The 14,543-nt window shown below is 43.1% G+C and overlaps 1 protein-coding gene across 1 annotated transcript in view; it reads left to right on the top strand.

Moving 5' to 3' along the window:
* The window catches only part of LOC124711444 (UDP-glycosyltransferase UGT5-like), a 151,782-nt gene that overhangs the window by 123,044 nt on the left and 14,195 nt on the right, over positions 1–14,543 (top strand). The gene's annotated exons all lie outside the window — the stretch shown is intronic.

The raw sequence follows: 14,543 nt of genomic DNA, 5'->3' as shown, positions 1-14,543 counted from the left end.
AGGATTTTAATTTATCTTCCTTCTCCACCAGTATCTATTATTGTTGGTACGGCAGTGTTGGTGAATAATATTCTCCTGTCTGGATTCAAAAGTCGATTCCTGGTGTACTGATACCATACATCAAATGAAAAATATGTCGATATAAGCTTCCGAATTCTCTTCGAAACAATTTTATTCCGTATTTTGGAAATACTTAGGAACAAATATATTAACAAACTCTCACCGAGTGCTTCCAACAATCACGTTCAGCTCATAACACATTGCTACACAACTAACTCGATGAAAACAAAGATAACGCAAAAGCGACCAAAGATGAATATCTTGAAATAGAAATACATTGATTCTTAAATATCGATTGTGCGTTCAGAACAATTTGCAAACGATTAATGATTTACATTTCAAATGTCTTTTTCAATTATTTTTCAAAACAATAGCAGAAAAATTAAACATAATCCTAATAATTTTAAAATCGGTCACTAAATTTTGAAAAATGTACAACTAACGAAAATAAAAAATCACCTTCTACTTCTGTTTATAAAAAACGTCATTTTAGTTATGTCACCTAAACCACGCTGAAATTAAGTTTGCCATTTGTGCACTGTTGACTCGTGTTGTGAACGAGTATGTATTGAATTCTCCGCTACATGACGAAGGAAGGTGCAGTGATCAGCTCCACTACATTCATATGTAAATAGTAGTGGACTAGTAGTTCCTATCCACCACATTTTAAGTAGTATGAAAATAATTAATTCTACGGGATAACAGTAGTCAAGGAGAAACTTTAATTTGTTTCCAAATATAATTTCACTGTCACTCAGGCATTTTATGTCATTCTATAAGTAATCAAACATTTTGGTGGCAATGCACCCCTTTTTTCACTAACGACAATCTTAATGTGGGGTGATGATTGTCTTGTGTTGTAGTTATGTACATCAATTTTCCCTTTGCAATGTAGTGGATTATTTCCAATAAAGTTCATGAGGAAATACGTATACTGTAAAGCAGTAGTCAGAATGACCAACTCTTCAATCAGATGCCTATTACATGAACGTGGGTGAGCATTACATAATATTCTTACAGCACTTTTTGAGCAATGAAGATGTTCTTCACTAAATATGAGAAACCTCAGGACATTAATGGATGAAATATAGTTTTGACTTACAGATTCCTCTCTCCAAGAGTGAAAATTCGGAGCGCAAATGTGGCTCAACTGAGTTAAATTATGAACTCAGAAATAGATGTTTCCATTTTAAATACCACCACAGAACCTAAAAATTTTGAAACTTATTCTCTAGTTATTACTTCCTCACCACGTGTTATAATTGTCAGCGGTGTAGTAGCTACAGATCTGCAGAAATACACGGGGGTATATTGTACTTTTGAAATTGGGAGTGAGATAATTTTCCGTGAAACGCTCGGTAATATTTGAGTAAAATCATTTTGAGTATTAGTCCGAATCATTATGAAACAAAACCAACTAAAATTCCAACGTTCCGATCGCTTTTACAGCGGTCCTCTTCAAGGCGACTATTTGTTTTAATTGTTTCATAATTATGCTGCCTAATACCCAAAATGATTTTACTGATGTTGTCATTTGCCGTGGAAACCTATGAACTTAGACGAAATTATTCTTTTTTTTTTTTCATACTGTGATGTTTTGTTCTACAGTTATTCTGAAATTCAATGCTTATGGTAAAAGATTTCATAAATAATAGTCAGTACTCATTCAGCCTATGAGTTAATCATAACCGAAATTACCTTAAATCATTTTACTTTTGCGATTTATTTTATGTAACGTGTAAGGTGAGTAAATAAACGTCTTGGTCGGTTCTATTCAAATATACCGCGCTGAATGTTGCCCACCCTTCTACTTTTGAAACTATTCCAAAGTAGCCCTTTTCCTGTGCATTACGTGCTCCTAAAGCAGAAAATACTATCGCTTTATTATTATTGTCGTAAAGATGAATGGAGCCGTAAGAATGTTGTACATTTAATTATCTTCTACTATTGAGTGCGTCCTTCTGAGCCAGTTTTATTGCACAAAATTATTATTTTGTTGACGCTGAACATCCTTTACATTGTTGTTGTTGTTGTTGTGGTCTTCAGTCCTGACACTGGTTTGATGCAGCTTTCCATGCTACTCTATCCTGTGCAAACTTCTTCATCTCCCAGTACTTACTGCAACCTTTACATTAGTATAAATTAAATAGTATCTGATTGTTTCCATCTAACCACTTCATACGACATGAAACTAATTATTGTGTATTATGGACTACGCTCTGCGATCTTAAGCAATGAATTAACGTTTCCTCTCAGCGCAGCATTTCCGGTTTTGAAAATGTGCCTTGAGATGTCCCATTGTCCGTACATAAATTTAATGCTTTAATTGAAACGAACGATAGGGTACTTAGCTACAATAGCTGGAATCAATAATTAGCGAGTATCGTAGTATATAATACCAGCAGCATACACTGACTGCAGCAGTGAAAAATAAAAATGATCACTGAATCAGGTTTGGAAAACGGAAATTCAATTTGTGTATTGCTACGTAAAGAATACGATAAACGTTAATCACACAGCAAGTCCGGTTGCATGCTGTAATTTTCGAAAACCTCACTCAAATGACCGGTACTGATATTAATACTACCAGAATTCAGAGAAATTTTATACTATAGTTTGACAAAGACGCATTTTTACCAACGCGTTATTGACGTTCTCAATTTGTGATGCTCTTCTTCTTGAATAAATCACCCAATTTTTCTGAAATTGTAACCGTTTGCATGTCTGTACACGCCCATAACATCTGCAGATTTCCGTCACATTCGAATAATTCCTTCGCGGTGAGCCATTTTTGCGTTTTTTTTTTTTTTTTTTTTTTTTGAGTGTATACTGAGAACATTATAGACCCCATATTGTGCTTCTACGGGGAACACCGACGTTACTTTGTGTAGAATACGTCGGGCAGTGCTTCGTAGTAGGTTGTACTAGTTAAGAGCCCCACCTAGCGATATGGCCTGCAATCGGTCGCCCACCTTGACACCACACACACTAGTGATTTGCAAAGTACAGTTCGTTTTACGTTTATTAGTCCTCAGTTCCCTTTCTATTTTTTAGTCTTATAGTTCTAACTGCAAGTATTTATACAATTTATTCGATGTTTCTATAGAAATGTTGTCAGTAGCAGCACTGCTGATTGCCGTAACTCTTGTTACAAATTGTATGAAGAAGAGTTACATTATATGATATGACAATAAATTTGGGTATAGCTGTATAATAGATTTGCCCTGAACATTTACATTAAAATGTCTTTTGACATTTCAGTAGGTTCGTATGTCATTCTATCTAGAAGTTATAACTGTAATAACACGTACAACTATTTCATAAATAACTTTCCACCAGTTCTACTTTGGTAGCACAATAGTCAAAATGCTAATCACTGCAAGATCTGGGGGCATATTTTGTATTTCTTCTTAATATGAATGGCAATCGTAGCTCCAACTTCACTTCTCAGAGTAGTAAGTGGTTCCTCTGTAGCTATAAATTCTAACGTAAATTTCTTGCGCAACGTGGGCAAAATGAAACTAAACAAAACTGCACAATCATGCTTGATAAATAGAGAAACGAGTCGGAGTCATATTGCCACACACCGATGCTAACCAGCCAGGCAGCCATATTGCGTGCACGAATCGCATGCGATCCACTAGATTACCTGGGATTTCCATGCGACCAGCGATCAGAGACCAATCGCTGGGATTTGCCCCCACACACATCTGATCTACGGAGTGATCGGTCACTCATGCGACGAATCGCTGCGACCCATAGCTCTTGTGTGAAATCCTTTAAATATTCATGGAACAAACCATATCTGCGACGATTTCAGCTTGTTTAGTAGCCGATCATGTCTTAAGGTGTTCAACGCCTTTCAGAAATTTCGGTAGATGGAATCTAGTTTTCAACATGTATGTATTGTTTGTACAATTACGTGTCTAAACATAACGAAGTTGTGTTACAGACGAGCGGTATGTCATGGATCCATGCTGATTCTTTGAGAGCAATTTTTTCTCCCTACAAGGTCGATATATGAATTTGGAACATGTTCTAGGATTCTGTAACAGATAGAAGTCAGTGATACTGTTCTGTAATTCTCTTCATCAAATTCTGTACCCTTTTCCAATTTTGTAGAACTCTTCGCCTCGCTAAAGATCGTCGGTGAACATGAGCTAGGAAAGATTGCTGAAATTAGGTACTAACATATTTACTAATCGTTGATTCCAGCAAATGAGGATGAAGTCCAATCTTCAAGTGGTGATTAATTATTAAAATAAATTTGTAACAATCTGAAAAACATACAGAAACGAATTATAGGCAAAGCTACGCAACTCGCTCATAAAAGCAAATGGCTATGACCAGAAGAATCCAAAAATAGTGCGCTTTTAGGTCGCAGGAATATAGAAGTGGCATTTCTCTGTGACCAGTTTTAGTTTGACGCAACACACACACACATCAAAAAAAGTTTTGCATCACCCCGGTTTCCAGAACTCCTGAAGATATACTTTGACTGTGGATATTGTATCACAGACACACTACCTTTGACTGTTCGGAGCTGTCACTAATCCCACCCAAAGATGTAAACAACCATGCATGAGCAGCGCCTATTAGACGGAGGGAGTCCGACAGCCGATTAGTTCCAGTCATTCCACCAGGAGGTACACGGCTCGTGTTGTCTGTAGTTCAACATTGCCTAGACGGTCAAGAGCGCGGTTCGAACACGTCCGTGTTGTTATTTTGTGCCAGAAAGGGCTCTCAATAAGGGAAGTGTCCAGGCGTAGTAAATCAAAGCGATGTTGTCCGGACATGGAGGAGATACAGAGAGGCAGGAACTGTGGATTACATGCCTCGCTCTGGCCGCGCAAGGGCAACTACTGCAGTGGATGACCGCTACCTATGGATTATGGCTCGGAGGAACCCTGACAGCAACGCCACCGTGTTGAATAATGCTTTTCGTGCAGCCACAGGAGGTCGTGTTACCACGCAAACTGTGCATATAAGCTGCATGATGCGCAACTTCACTCCAGACGTCCATGACAAGGTCTATCTTAGCAATCACGACACCACGCAGCGCGATACAGATGGGCCCATTAACATGTAGAATGGACTGCTCAGGACTAGCATCACGTTATCTTCACCAATGAGTGCCGCATATCTCTTCAACCGGACGATCGTCTGAGACGTGTTTGGAGGCAACCTGGTCAGGCTGAACGCCTTAGACACACCGTCCAGCGAGTGCAGCAAGGTGGAGGTCCCTGCTGTTTTGTGGTGGCATTATGTGTGGCCGACGTACGCCACTGGTGGTCATGGAAGACGCCGTAACGGCTGTGCGATACGTGAATGCCATCCTCCGATCGGTAGTGGAATCATATCGGCAGCATATTGGCGAGGCATTCGTATTCATGGACGACAATTCGCTCCCATTCGTGCACATTTTGTGAACGACTTCCTTCAACATGACGACATTGCTCGACTAGAGTGGCAGCATGTTCCCCAGACATGAATCCTGTCGGACATACCTGGGATAGATTGAAAAGAGCTGTTTATAGACGTCGTGACCCACCAACCACTATGAGGGATCTACGCCGAATCGCCGTTGCGGAGTGGGACAGTCTGGGCCAACAGTGCCTTAATGAACCTGTGGATAGTATGTCACGACGAATACAGGCATGCATCACTGCAGGAGGACGTGCTACTGAATATTGGAGGTACCGTTGTGTACAATAATCTGGACCACCATCTCTGAAGGTCTCGCTGTATGGTGGTACAACATGCAATGTATGGTTTTTATGAGCAATAAAAATGGAGGAAATGATGTTTATGTTGATCTATATTCCAGTTTTCTGTACAGATTCCGGAACTCTCTGAACCGAGGTGATGCAAAACTTTTTTTGATGTTTGTATATTCTCTCATGATGGGGGTGGAATAAACAAGAATACAATCATTTTCTTTGCGTTGGACGAAATTTGTTTGTTTTGTTGTCTCAAGCCTCGACTATAGTATAAAACTTGTTCTAGACGTCACTCTTACTCTAACGGAACACATTTGCAATTGTGAACACTGCATCAATTTGTTTTCGACGTACACCCTCCACTGGCTCACAGAACTCAGCTTCGTTATAAGCCATCTGATCCAGTCAGTCATCTCGCCTTGTCTGTGCTACTTCACAGCAGCAAGATCGTGTACTCATCCTTCGTACTAACAATAAGTCACGGCTAACCTCATGCTTCTACGTTCTTCATTAAGGGAGAACGTGTCGACGAGACTCGTCACATTCGCGGAATTACAGGGTGCGGCGCTTAAACCTGGACAAATGATTTTTTTTAAAAGTAGATTTATTAAAAACAAAATGCAAAAGAAAATGATTATCCTTTTACGTATAAGTAGTGGAACCCTTCAAGAGTACAAGTACTTGATGTAACCACTTGCAGTCACAATGACCGCCACCAATCTTGTCCATATTCGCGAATGCTCGAATCAATCCTTCCAGAACCCAGGCAATCGTTATAGGACGCATCAGCCCCTCCTTCCGACTCCATAATTTCTACCTCAGCATCTATGACCACCCTAACCAACTTACCCCACCTTGAAATACCTTGGCTCACTTTTGACTGTCACCTCACGTGGACTCCCCATCTGCTTACCATCCAACGCAAAGCCCAGCTCCTGAAACTCCGGTCCGGCTCGACATGGGAATTGCACCCTTCCACCATCCTTGATCCATCCCATCATTTGATGTGCCAGGGTTGCCTCGATCTCTGTTCCTCCTAAATTCTATAAAGCCCTCCAAATCCTTGAACGCTATGCACTTTGCTTCTCTTTCCATACCCGTCTCCTCAATGACCTCATCCCCTTCTCACATCTGTATCCTTTACACCAACCGCCACCTCGATCCCCCTCACCCTCTAGTGTCTGCTATCCACTTCACTCCCCATCTGCTGCCGCACCTTTACTGACGTCACCTATCTTCTCTCCATCTCCACACCCTCCATCTCCTCTCCCAAAGGTACTTCTAATGTCTTCCCATCCCAGATGAGGTTCTTTGCCCCGATATTTATCTTTCCTTCCAACTCTGACCCTCCCCCTCCTCTCCTCCCTTGGGCTCCCTCTCCTTTCCCTCCCTCCCCTCTGCTGTTTCCTCCCCCTCCCCCTGTCCTTCTCACTTCTCCTTTCCCAGTCCTTGCACTGCCTCCCCATATCCTGCCCTTAGGTGTACTGCCGACTCCGCCTCTTCCCCCCGTTTCTGCTCTGCCTCCTCCATCAACCCTCATCTCTCTTTCCTCTCTCCCTCCTCTCTGACCTCCCCTCCCTTGGCAGGCCTTTCAAATTTTAATGCAGTTGCTTCGTCACGTTTTGGTGCTCGCCGTGTTTGTAACATAAGTGCAGTGTGTGTTCAGTGTCATTGTCCCATACTGTGAACGCCGTTTTTAATTGTGCTATTCGTGCCGCCAGTGTTTATGTGCTATGTCTTCATCGAGTGCCTTTTTAACTGAATTTGGATTTTATGTAAACGTGCCTCGCCAAACTACCTCTTTCTTGTATACTTTAACTCCAATTTATTCCTCTTCTCGTGTGCAAATTTCATATTTTATCCCTGTGTTTTATACATGTATTGTTCTCCTGTGATATTTTATGTAATCTCTTGGCTGAAGAGCGACGAATTGTGTCGCTGCCAGGCCACCCCTGCCTCCATGGGACAGGAGAATGAAAAATAACAATAAACGGGAAAAAATCAGGAATGCTGTCTCGATAGATGCGACATTAGAGTGCCTCCTCTTATTGGTAACTCTTTCGACTACACTCCAAACATATTAGTCAAGGGGGTTCAAATCCGGGCTACTCGGGTGGCCAGAACTCATTTGACCAAAACGTGTCAACGTTATCCGAGAGCCAGTTTTGGATTAAATGGCTCGTATGAGTTTCTCTGCTATCCGACGCATTGTTCGCTCGCTGACACTCAATACTGACGCCTATTTCCTCAGCGATTGCCCCGGGTCCCACGAAATCGGCGCCAGAGCCTTTTCGATGACTGCCACAGTTCGTGGCAGGCGTTTCCTCGAATGAAGTTTCCTCGCCGGGTTAGCGGCACCTTCCCCAGACTTCTCCGAAGCATTATACTTGGCTACAGTATCATAAACAGTTGATCTCGGGTACCCGAAGAATCGAACTATTTCAGTGGGCAAACGCCCACCGAGGAGACTTTCGAAATCACGGTTCTTTGGTTGTAATCCGCAGTTGTCTGTAACATCTCAGTCATTTTAAGGTTCTGACTATTTACTAGATGTCTATGGCTTTCAAAAACACCAACCGCGACCTAAGTTGAAATGGCTCTGAGCACTGAGATCATCAGTCCCCTAGAACTTAGAATTACTTATACCTAACTAACCTAAGGACATCGCACACATCCATGCCCGAGGCAGGATTCGAACCTGAGACCGTAGAGGTCGCGCGGTTCCAGACTGAAGCGCCTAGAACCGCTCGGCCACTCAGGCCGGCTCGTGAGCTCTGGCGGAACTGCGATATGGGGGGGGGGGGGGTAAATTCAAACAGAAATTTGTACAGTGGGAACGAAGGTAGCAACACTGATGTAACATGGGCGCCTTCATTTTCGAAGTGTGCGAACCGGCATATTAGACTCTTGACTCTTACTCGCTCCGTCTCTAATCTCTAGTTTGATAGAAAGTAAATCGCGAGACAGGGTAGATAGACTCTGGAGATGGCGTGTCGCAGCTGTCATTTAAAAAAAAAACAACTGAGCCACTGTTACTGGCGGGTCGTACCGTCCGCGGAGTGACAGAGGCTGTTTCTAGGGTTAGTAAGGCAACAAGTAAACTGAAGAGTTAGTGCGTGTGAAATTGTCAGGGTAGTGGCTGTTTGTAGGAGGTGCGAGGGTTGAGCGGCCGAAATGGCAGGAATCAAGGTATCTGCGGTTTATTTCACAGCTACTGCAAGCTTAAAAGCAGAGTAGTTACAAAATAGGCAAGAGTAATATATGAAAAAGAGACGAGGAAGGACGTGTAGACACTAACAAAAGATAAAGAGTCAACGTGTGATCTTTGAAAATGAACTGTCCCTCACGTCTAAGAAATCAAACTATATTTAGTTCTGTACAACATAGTCATACGTGCAATTCGTGTAGCGCATGACAAGTCGATAAACATGGTAGAATATTCCAAGTTTTACAATATAATGAAATTAATTCTTCATAAATGTTCTTTCACAATTCGTAAGGAATAGCGAAGTCTATACCTGCAACAATAAAAAAAACGACCTTCGCTACTCAGAATTAAAGCTGTCAGTGCGTCAGGAAGTAGTATGGAATAGCAGCGCCTGGAAGGTAGTAATTCACGTTTAAAACCCAACTTAAAATCATTTCCTCCAGGCAACTCCACTTTTATCCCACACACAAGCTTTTATTTAATAACTGGCACCGGTAGCCTGAAAAAACGACTAAGTTTTAAATGTAGTTGCATGAACAGCACTGAAAGACGTTGGCTAATGTCGAATTAAGCCCAGTGTGCCATATAAGAATTTAAAATAGCCAATATGTAGCCGCCCACTGAAATTAATTATGTATGCATATCCTGTAAACTGACACTTTCCACATAATTTCCATAAAAATCGTTCAAATCATCTATGGAACACGTAACTAACAAAATAGGTTTGATGGTTTGATGCGGCCCGCCACGAATTCCTCTCCTGTGCCAACCGCTTCATCTCAGAGTAGCACTTGCAACTCACGTTCTCAATTATTTGGAGGCTATATTCCAACCTCTGTCTTCCTCTATAGTTTTTGCTCTCTACAGCTCCCTCTACTACCATGGAAATGATTCCCTGATGTCTTAACGGATGTCCTATCATCCTGTCGCTTCTCCTTGTCAGTGTTTTCCACGTATTCCTTTCCTCTCCGATACTGCGCAGAACCTCCTCATTCCTTACCTTATCAGCCCACCTAATTTTCAACATTCACCTGTAGCACCACATCTCAAATGCTTCGATTCTCTTCTGTTCTTGTTTTCCCACAGTCCATGTTTCACTACCATATAACGCTGTACTCCAGACGTACTTACCGAGCGAGGTGGCGCAGTGGTAACACACTGGACTCGCATTCGGGAGGACGACGGTTCAATCCCGCGTCCGGCCATCCTGATTTAGGTTTTCAGTGATTTCCCTAAATCGCTCCAGGCAAATGCTGGGATGGTTCCTTTGAAAGGGCACGTCCGACTTCCTTCCCCATCCTTCCCTTATCCGATGAGACCGATGACCTCGCTGTTTGGTCTCTTCCCCCCAAAACAAACCAAAACCAAATCCAGACGTACTTACTTAGAAATTTCTTACCTAATCAATGCCTATGTTTGATACTAGTAGACCTCTCTTGGCCAGTATTGCACTTTTTGCCATTCCTAGTCTGTTTTTGATGACCTCCTTGCTCCGTCCTTCATTCGTTATTTTACTACCTAGGTAGCAGAATTTCTTAACTTCATCTACTTCGTGACCACCAATCCTGATGTTAAGTTACTCACTGTTCTCATTTCTGCTGTATTTCATTACTTTCGTCTTTTTTCGATTTACTCTCAGCCCATAATCTGTACGCATTAGATTGGTCATTCCGTTCAGTAGACATGTAATGCTTCTTCACTTTCACTCAGGATAGCAATGTCACCGGCGAATCGTATCGTTAATATCCTTTCACCTTGAATTTTAATTCCACTCCTGATCCTTTCTTTTATACCCATCATTGCTTCTTCGATGTACATATTGAACAGTAGGGGGAAAGGCTACATTCATGTCTTACACCATTTCTTTTATCCGAGCACATCGTTTTTGGTCGACCACTCTTATTATTCCCTCTTTGCTCTTGTGCATATTGTACACTGCTGGCCATTAAAATTGCTACACCACGAAGATGGCGTGCTACAGACGCGAAATTTAACCGTCAGGAAGAAGATGCTGTGATATGCAAATAATTAGCTTTTCAGAGCATTCACACAAGGTTGGCGCCGGTGGCGACACCTACAACATGCTGACATGAGGAAAGTTTCCAACCGATTTCTCATACACAAACAGCAGTTGACCGTCGTTGCCTGGTGAAACGTTGCTGTGATGCCTCGTTTAAGGAGGAGAAATGCGAACCATCACGATTCCGACTTTGATAACGGTCGCATTGTAGCCTATCGCGATTGCGGTTTATCGTATCGCGACATTGTTGCTCGCGTTGGTCGAGATCCAATGACTGTTAGCAGAATATGGAATCGGTGGGCTCAGGAGGGTAATACGGAACGCCGAGGTGGATCCCAACGGCCTCGTATCACCAGCAGTCGAGATGACAGGCATCTTATCCGCATGGCTGTAACGGATCGTGCAGTCACGTCCCGATCTGTGAGTCAACAGTTGGGGACGTTTGCAAGACAACAACCATCTGCACGAACAGTTCGACGACGTTTGCAGCAGCACGGACTATCAGCACGGAGACCGTGGCTGCGGTTACCCTTGACGCTGCATCACAGACAGGAGCACCTACGATGGTGTACTCAACGACAAACCTGGGTGCACGAATGGTAAAACGTCATTTTTTCGAATGAATCCAGGTTCTGTTTACAGCATCATGATGTCGCATCTGTGTTTGGCGACATCTCGGTGAACGCATATTTGAAGCGTGTATTCGCCATACCATACTGGCGTATCACCCGGCGTGATAGTATGGGGTGCCATTGGTTACACGTCTCGGTCACCTCTTGTTCACATTGACGGCACTTTGAACAGTGGACGCTACATTTCAGATGTGCTACGACCCGTGGCTCTACCCTTCATTCGGTCCCTGCGAAACCCTACATTTCAGCAGGATAATGCACGACCGCATGTTGCAGGGCCTCTACGGGGCTTTATGGATACAGAAAATGTTCGACCGAGCGAGGTGGCGCAGTGGTTAGCACACTGGACTCGCATTCGGAAGGACGACGGTTCAATCCCGTCTCCGGCCATCCTGATTTAGGTTTTCTGTGATTTCCCTAAATCGCTTCAGGCAAATGCCGGGATGGTTCCTTTGAAAGGGCATGGCAAATTTCCTTCCCCATCCTTCCCTCACCCTAGCTTGCGCTCCGTCTCTAATGACCTCGTTGTCGACGGGACGTTAAACACTAATCTCCTCCTCCAGAAAATATTCGACTGCTGCCCTGGACAGCATATTCTCCAGATCTCTCACCCTTTCAATGTCCTCACATAATATCTCTATCTCTTCATCTTCAGCTTGCGACGTCGGCAGGTCTACCTGAAACGTCGTTGTTGGTGTTGGTTTGCTGTCGATTCTGAGAGAACGAGCCTATCACTGAACTGTTCACAGTAACACACTCTCTGCTCTACGAGCTACCTTCCTGTTCATAACTAATACTACTCCCATTATACCATTTTCTGATGCTGTGGATACTACACTCATCTGATCAGAAATCCTTGTCTTCTTTCCATTTCACTTCACTGACCCCTACCGTATCTAGATTGAGACTTTGCATTTCCCTTTTCAGATTTTATAGTTTACCTATTATGTTCAAGCTTTCGATATTCCACGCCCCGATTCGTAGAACGTTATCCTTTCATTGATTGTTCAATCTTTCTCTGATGGTCACCTCCCTCTTGGCAGTCCCCTCCCAGAGATCCGAATGAGGGACTAGTCCGGAATCTTTTGCCAGTAGATAGATCAACATGGTACTTTCCAGTTACAGGCCACATGTCCTGTGGATACACGTATCGGGTTTTTAATGCAGTGGTTTCCCTTGCCTTCTACATCCGTAGCGGTAGCGTTACCGCCTACCATGCAAAGGGGATCCAGGTTCGATTCCCGGCAGGGGACTGGGTGTTGTGTGTCCATCATCATTGACACGCAAGTCGCCGAAGTGGCGTCAACTAAAAGACTTGCAATACAGCGGCCGAACCTCAGACGGGACATCCCGGCCAATAAATGCCATACGATCCTTTCATTTTTCATGCCGTTGATCCCTGCTGATTGTTCCGCCTTAAGGGGCAGTTTCCCACCCCTAGGATAAGAGAGTGCCCAGCACCTCTGTCCGCTCTCCGCCCTTTTTTTTTTCTTGACAAGGCCGTTGGCAGAACGAGGGTGACTTCTTATGCCGGAAGCCTTCGGCCACCAATGCTGTTTATTAATCAAAATTTAATCAAAGACGCTACCCCTAGGCCACGGGTTCCAAGACTACCACTGTTCAAACTATCTTCTTAGATGATCGGATGGGCGTCCACTGACAGCGTTCAAGAGAGAGCGCCAGATTTTTTGTTAATTAAATTCAATTTGAATTATTGTTTGTCTTGCATTTTAAGAGTAAGCTTTGATTGATTAAGAAAAATAAAACGGAAAAAAGTGAGTTTCTCAGCAGGAAACACGTTAAAAGTTAGTGATATTGCCCTCGAGACTGATGTAAAATAATAAGTTTTAATATTATTTTCGTTAAAAGTCCCTACGCAATGGCTGTAAGATACACTAAAGATGTCCAAGGCAAACCGAATGAAAATTTACTTTAAAATATCAGAAGAATCAGCGCTTTCTTTGACGTACTTAGGTACCTAGTTTCAGTAGTTGCAGTACTCATAGTAGCAACAAGACATTTTTGCGATTTTTGCCAAAGACAGTTTGATAGCTTTTTAGGGGCTGCGATTGAGGCAGTGTGAGTGGGCTGGACGAGGTAGGACCTGTGATAGCCAACAGAGCGTAGTATATGTGTGACGTGTCACGTTACATCGAACATTGTCTTACAAGAAACATATAGAAAAAACTGAAGCGATAATCAACACACCGAAAGGTATAATCCACAAACTTACCAACTCACGCTCGGGATCAAATTCTGAAATTCTACGTGCATCATCCCTGGCACTGCGCTTTGCTCCATCTGAATATGCATGCCCCGTATGGAGAAGATCGACACATGCCCAGAGGCTAAATGCAGCACTGAATGACTCACGTCGATTAATTACGGGATGCCTGAAGCCTACAAACTGTGATCTCCTTTATATGTGTTCTGGAATAGCCTCCCCCCCCCCTCTCCCCTCCCACAGATCAGACGGCAAACTTTGGCGGTGGCCGAACGAAGCAGGCAGTGTGAAGATAGTAGACATCCCCTGTACGCACATCAGCCGGCGCTGGCAAGACTTAAATCTAGGAAAGATTTCATAAAAGTTGAACGTCCACTAAACGAAAATCAATGTATAACCAGAGAATCAATGTGGAAAGAGAAATAGGATAAAGGCAGCTTGAAAAGTTGGAACATTAAAAAAACTTCCTGCTGGATCACAATTGGAAAGGAGGGTCTGGAAGAGCTTAAATAGGTGTGTGATAAGAAGAGCAAAGGGTAACCTGTTCAAGTGAGCCCTCCCAATGAGCCAATGTGCAGGAAAATAAACGATGACACACCTGTTGACTTGTACATCCTTGCTGGCCCCATGCACTTTCCAAGACCTGTGGTTGGCCAACGACGTTGCAGTGAAGTGTGCC

This window comes from Schistocerca piceifrons, chromosome 8 (genome assembly GCF_021461385.2).
Source record: "Schistocerca piceifrons isolate TAMUIC-IGC-003096 chromosome 8, iqSchPice1.1, whole genome shotgun sequence".
Classification (NCBI taxonomy): Eukaryota; Metazoa; Arthropoda; class Insecta; order Orthoptera; family Acrididae; genus Schistocerca; species Schistocerca piceifrons.
The sequence above is the reverse complement of the archived record's forward strand: the minus strand, read 5'-3'. Positions and strand labels throughout refer to the sequence as shown.